General features: G+C 46.9%; 1 long non-coding RNA gene across 1 annotated transcript in view; it reads right to left on the reverse strand.

The window, feature by feature from the left end:
* LOC144773440 (uncharacterized) overlaps positions 1-6,080 on the reverse strand; it is a 107,461-nt gene extending 101,381 nt beyond the window's left edge. Inside the window, exon 1 of the long non-coding RNA XR_013599978.1 lies at positions 5,932-6,080. This is a non-coding gene — a long non-coding RNA (uncharacterized LOC144773440). The remainder of the gene's footprint in view (positions 1-5,931) is intronic.
* Positions 6,081-6,409: the final 329 nt, after the last annotated feature.

Genomic DNA, 6,409 nt, shown 5'->3' on the forward strand with positions numbered 1-6,409 from the left:
ATGAGCACCGGTTATGTTACACAGGGACACATTCAGGCACAGGGAGATTAAGTGATTTGCCCAAAATCAGAGTCCTTTTAAACCCATAAGTAATTTAAACTGTGCCCCCCACCAAGGTCAGCAACAGGTGCTGCTGCACCAGTCTCACCGCCCTAAAGCCGGCTCTGTATGTACTCCTCAGGTGCTCGGAGGCCAATTTTGGGCGATTAGCAGTGGCTTACACGCACATCAAAAACAAAAGATGTGATGGATAAAGAACAAGTTGTGTTTTACTCCCACCACACATACAGCTGAAGAAGAACTGGTCCTTCGAATAACTCTCCCTAGGTCCTCTAGGCGTGGCTGGACCCGTACACAGCGCCTGGATACCCTCGTGGGCGGTGGAGCGCTCTACAAATACACATAACCTACCCTTAAACATGAATAAATGTGGAGGGGCAGTCGACATGTGGTGTACTGTGAGAAACCACCATGTGCTGCAAACATTAATGGGTACTCGAGCCTTCAGATCAGCAAGTTAACAGCTAACACTGAAAGCCTATCAGAAGCCAGACTTGGGCCAAGACAGAAAAACAGAAAGAAAACACTGACAAACGACACCATAGGGCCAACAGTCAGGGCGCAGATAAAAAACAAATCAATAAAAAACCAACCCGTGAATTCACCACTATCATTTTTCAGACTATCGTTTGTTTAGCGACTATTAGTCATCATCCTCAAGTTATTTTCGGATTTAAAAAATCCTTAACACCACATACAGTACAGTTTCATAATTCATCAAAACAATTAAAACATTGTTAAAATAGCATCATGATTAAAAGCAGAAGAGAATAGCAACTACACTGCCTTTGTGAATGATACAGGCTAAACAATATTTCATTAGATAAAAACTACTCTTACAAATGTGTGTAAAGAGTTCACGACACGCAGCACCAATGTATGATAAAGTGCAAGTAACAATCTATAAGGGAATAAACCTCGGGGCACATGAACAACATTTAAAAGTAAGACAGGCCAGGGCTGGTCACGCGGCCCCAGATGCGCAAAACGCAGAATTAAAGAATCCATATTATAACAGCGTTTTGAAGCCACGTGCAAAAAGGCGGACTAGAACATACACCTTTCAAATGCCCCTGCGGGAATGTATATCATAATGACCCTCTAGTATAGGCTGTGTATTTCTGAGCAAACATTGCTGGAAATTCTCTATAAAGTCATAATATCAGTTATTGGATTAACAACATGGTAAAACAGTCACAGTCCGTACTCATGCATCACTAGTCAAACAGCATACTTGTTTTTAACATTCCAATGCACCACAAATGCAGAGAAGGTGGTGTAGGCAATATGCAGTTGCCTTTGAAAAAGTCAACAGGGTGCAGGCCACGTGAAGTGCATACTGTACTCATCAATTCTATATTACTCTGTAACAAGCTGTACCACCCTAAGTAACTGTGCTACGCCCTCTTAATACACTGCAGTGATACATTATGCAAGCAGCCCCATATCTCCCTCTACACAACGTCATATGGCACTGGCCAGAGCTCCTTGCCGCATTATGCTACAGCTCCAAAGCAAACTGCATCAGCCCTGTGATGTTGAGTGCCTGCTCCATAACACACAGCCCCGCTCTGTACCACAGCCCCATAAGAATGGTTCCATGTAACCCTGCATCAGCAGGCCTACATCTTATGACGCAAGCAGTGAGAGTGCGGTGTTAGTGGGTCTTAATTACCACTTATAACACCACCATCCTATAATTTTTTAATCCTGTCCGTGGAACCTAATAATAAAGTTGCCTTTGGTATCCATGAGTCAGTTTTAATATTACCTACTGCAATTTGAGTTGTCTTTTGTTGTGTCCAGTCTCGAGTCATTGCATGTGGACCTTATGGTCACGTCCAGTGTCTGTGTTTGTGTGTATATACATTTTCTGTTCCCCCTCCCTATGCTCCGTCCGTTGTGTGGCTACGCTCGGACGTCGCAGCAGACCCTATGATGAAGCATGTCACACACATTGTGTGTGAGTGAGGGCAGTTTTTCACCACCCAGAAGCGTGCCAGTACTTGCACCGGGGTGTTGAGTGTGTTTTTTGTTTGTTGTCTCCACCCCTCTTTTGTGTGGTTATTGTAGTTGTTACTGGGGGTTCGGGGTGGTAGACAGGTATTTAGACCCTCTCCCCTTTTGTGTGTGAGATGACTTCATCTTATGCTCACACCCTTCATGCCAGGCGACTTCAGACCCTGTTAGACGTGTTACAGACACAGAGGTGAGCCAGGCAGACAGGCATCTTTATAATGTATGAGATGCGTTACACAGTCACACAGAGGCGAGCCAGGCAGGCAGGCAGTCCCTGTAAGGTGTGTTACAGGCACACAGAGGTGAGCCAGGCAGGCAGGCCTCTTCAGAACCTGTAAATGTTACAGGCACACAGAGGCGAGCCAGGCCTCTTCAGACCCTGTGAGGTGTGTTACAGGCACACAGAGGTGAGCCAGGCAGGCAGGCCTATTCAGACCCTGTAGATGTTACAGGCACACAGAGGTGAGCCAGGCCTCTTCAGACCCCGTTAGGTGTGTTACAGGCACACAGGTGAGCCGGGCCTCAATAAACACACAGGTGTCCTGCCCCGGTGGTACCTCACCTTGAGAGGTGAAAAAGAGCAGAGGTCACTTCTGGCCCAGAGGTGCAGCAGAGCAGAGAGGCCAGGGCCCTCCTCTGCGAGGAGGGAGTCCAGGGGATAGAAGATGCGGGAACCTGACAGACCCAGTCACTAAAGCCCACCCCACCACTGGCCGTGTAACCTTTCCTCCTCACCCTTCTATCCTTTCTCTCTTGCCTTGAGTCTGAATATATCACGCTCTCCACATATTAGGGCAGCTCAGCAACTAAACACTATCATTCTGGTCCACAGTCATATTGATATCTGGCGTAGCAGAAATCCAGATGCCAGAGAGGGTACATGCATCACTTTACATCACAGCACCTGGTCCAGACTGTATTATTGGCTTGTAACAAGTGATATTGCATCCTGGACCATAGACGCACTGCACCTGCTGCACACGTTATCGGACCATGCCACGGTAGTATTGCACTGGATGATACTGCAAACATTACCCCGCGTGTTCAACATCTGGACATCTGGTCCATAAACTTTGTCAAACTCTTGGACTGGTTGGAGCGCAAATCAAAACTCTGGGCGGGTCTGCCATTGTCCCTGGCTGGAAGTATCACCATAACAACAAGCATTTGCAATCCAATCAGTCTAGCCTTTGGGACCTTATATGTATTTAGCTATGCAGCACATTATGGTGGGTGCAGCAACATTTACTGTTGTACTGAGCAGGAAGCAGTGAAAATGTGCAATGCCACAAGCCACGGCCCACATGTATAATTAAACACCACCGAAACAGAATAACTAGTGCAGTTGGTATGAAATGACTAACAAAATCTTCACACATCTGCACACAAACAAATGTGTTATGTATGTACACATTGCTCCCATGTATCTGCCTCGTGATGAAGATTGGGGCTCAGTCATGCAAGAGGGTGTGATGGAGCAAATGCTATTCAGAGGGGGATGAACCAAAATACGTGCCAATTACATCCACAATCACAGATCTGGAAGTACAGAGTTCTGCCACAAGGGAAGTGCAGCGCAGACAGGTACATAAATGCCCACTGCCTTCTTTGATGATCACATAATGGAAGCTTATGTGTTACTTTATAGAGGCCCTCCAAGACTGATGCATGGAATTGTGCAGTCAATTTTACATGGGCATTGAAATCAGCAGACCCTGTAACATATAAACATGGCTCATGGGAAGGTCGAGCTGGAAGCGCACCATGTGTAAAATATTCCGAGTCTGTGCAACTTATTGTGCCAAATAAAGTTCATTATTTCACAGTCAAGTGGTTAAAGCAAGATTTGTTTGTCTGAGAAAAACTGTACTTTTTGAAAACGGAGACACCCTTTGATTTGTTCCTTTTACACTACTTCTGTCTTCTTACTCCCACTCGCCTCTATTTAAATGTGAACTGATTCCATAAGCAAACTGAAACTGCCATCTTACCCATGCCCTACTTTCTTCCCCCTCCACCTTTCTCGCTTTTTTGTTTATTAACGTTAATGCGAACACTTCCCTTTAGCTTTTTTCGGAACATTTCTATTAGATCACTAATAGGTAGCATTCTTTTCAATCTATTTAATTGAAATACGCTTTTCCCTTTGAACAGTCCTCTTGTGATTGTTCACCTATCCTTCCACATAACTCCTCTGCTTAAAGGGGCCATCCAGTGTATTGTATTGTAATTGCATTTATTTAGCACTTACTACCCCTGACGAGGCGTCAAAGTGCTTTTTCGGCAAGTAGCACGTTACTCCGGGGTATTGATCTTGAGCACAGCTTGCCTTCCTCTGTTATCATTGTTATACACTACAGTTCCCAAACTAGGGCATGCAGGATGAGAGACCTGAACAAGCTAACACTGCCTGACCATAATAAAATGGCTGCTTTAAGCAGCTGCTCCGTCTTTCTCTAATGCACTGCCTCCAGGGGAGCTCTGAGCTTGCGTCTGCCTTCGGGGAACACATTTTCACAGTAATAAGGGCGCACTGCCCTTATTTGAGACCAGTGCACACATTTGAAGTTGTGCAACAGAGCAAACAGGGACAATACACCCTACACGGCTCGAGTTTGCCTCTGTAGAACAGGCAAAGGACATTCCCCCTTCAGCATCCACCCATCCAGATTCCCATTCGCTACACCATGGCAGGTGTTCATGTGCAGTGAAGCCCTGCTTAAGAACAGCTGGAACATCAAACCACGTTTGATTATTCATGGCTCAGCTACAAGATAAGGCTACGCATCAACTGACAAGCCTATCTTTGAGTAGTAACCAATGTGACCTGTCACAGGTTAGCTTTTCCTGTCTAGTAACATCCATAGCGCTCTGAAGCTGTTTGATCGGTGACATGTGGAGCTGAGCAAATAAAAGATATAAATAGATATGAAGCTAAGTCAGACTCAGCAACTCTGACGTCGTAGCAATTTCAGTGTGGTACTACTGTCATAGGACCTAATGCAAGCAAGGAAAATATGCTTCCGTGGCCGCCACGTTGTTAGTAAATTGGGCTATAGCGAGCTCCTTAAAGACATGAACCCTAGTGCATGCATAGTACTACTTAGCTAGCCATGGCCTGTCATTGAAATTTCCAGAACATCCTGAAGTAGGGCGGGGAGGTTGTGCCACCCACTGTCCATTCCTCCCTACTATTACTTTGTGAATGAGCTGTAAAGTGAGCAGGTACCTGCTTCTCCGAGGAGGGCGGCCAAGAGGACCCCCAACAGCAGAATCGTCTCTGGGCGCCTCATCCTCACAGGCAGCTTCTCCCCTCGGGGTCCGGACTTGGGACGAGCAGCGACTTAGAGCGAGAAACAACTGACTGCGAGACGACCTCCTAAGTAACTGCAGCGCTGAGCTCACTCGGGTTACTGACTGGAGCGCAGGGAGCACAGGTGAGGAGGGAGGGGAGTGACAGTGTGGAGGAAGAATAGAGACAAAAGTAAAGGGCGAGTCTGACACGGAGAGAGGCACACTGAAGGGAAGACTTTAGTGCTTTAGTGAATGAGCCACTAAGAGTGACTGTGCTTGAGGTCAGTTTACCGAAAATGAAGCACAACTGGCACATTTCTGCGATAGAGAGGAACTTTTTAATTAGCAAAATGGAAGATGCCAAGTGTACTGCAGCAGACTAATTTCCAGAACTAAAAAACAAGTAAACACAGCTATCGTCTTGTCCTAGTGCTACGTAACGGACAGCTCTTTCTGCCCGACTTCTTAAGGCAGGCCGCAGGCAGGCATAAGGAGATGCGGACATGGACAAACTTTCGCTTATATTACTTTCCGTAACAATATACCCCACTCACTCACCTCCTGAAACCAGGGGCCGCTCTTTCTAATGCAGGAGTTGTTCTTTCATATGCCGTTGGACGGACGTGCTACTGCCGCCGGTGCTGCCACGAGACGAGAGACGGAGAGGGAGCCCCGGCCCCTACTAGAAACTCAAACTTCTCTGCAATGTCACGGCGCACGTCCCCGAATGGCCAATCACTGAATGGCTTCCCATCCTGAAGTCACAGTGATTGGCCATGATGTGCTGAGCCTAGCCAGTGTGCCCCACCCACGCGGCATCCAATAATGGATTGCCTGCGGTGGCCCAACCAATCCTGTTGCTGCATAAGCGCCAGGATTGGCTAGAGAGGCACACAGACTACTCGCCCTGGAACCTTTAAAATGACCAATGACGGGGCCCGGATAAAACAGCACCACCCCCTGGCCCCTTCCAGCCTCTAATGGGAACTGCAACTTCACGCTAACGCGCATGCACCGGAAAGTTTCCTCCTAAATT

The sequence above is a fragment of the Lissotriton helveticus genome, chromosome 1_1, assembly GCF_964261635.1.
Source record: "Lissotriton helveticus chromosome 1_1, aLisHel1.1, whole genome shotgun sequence".
In the NCBI taxonomy this organism is placed as follows: Eukaryota; Metazoa; Chordata; class Amphibia; order Caudata; family Salamandridae; genus Lissotriton; species Lissotriton helveticus.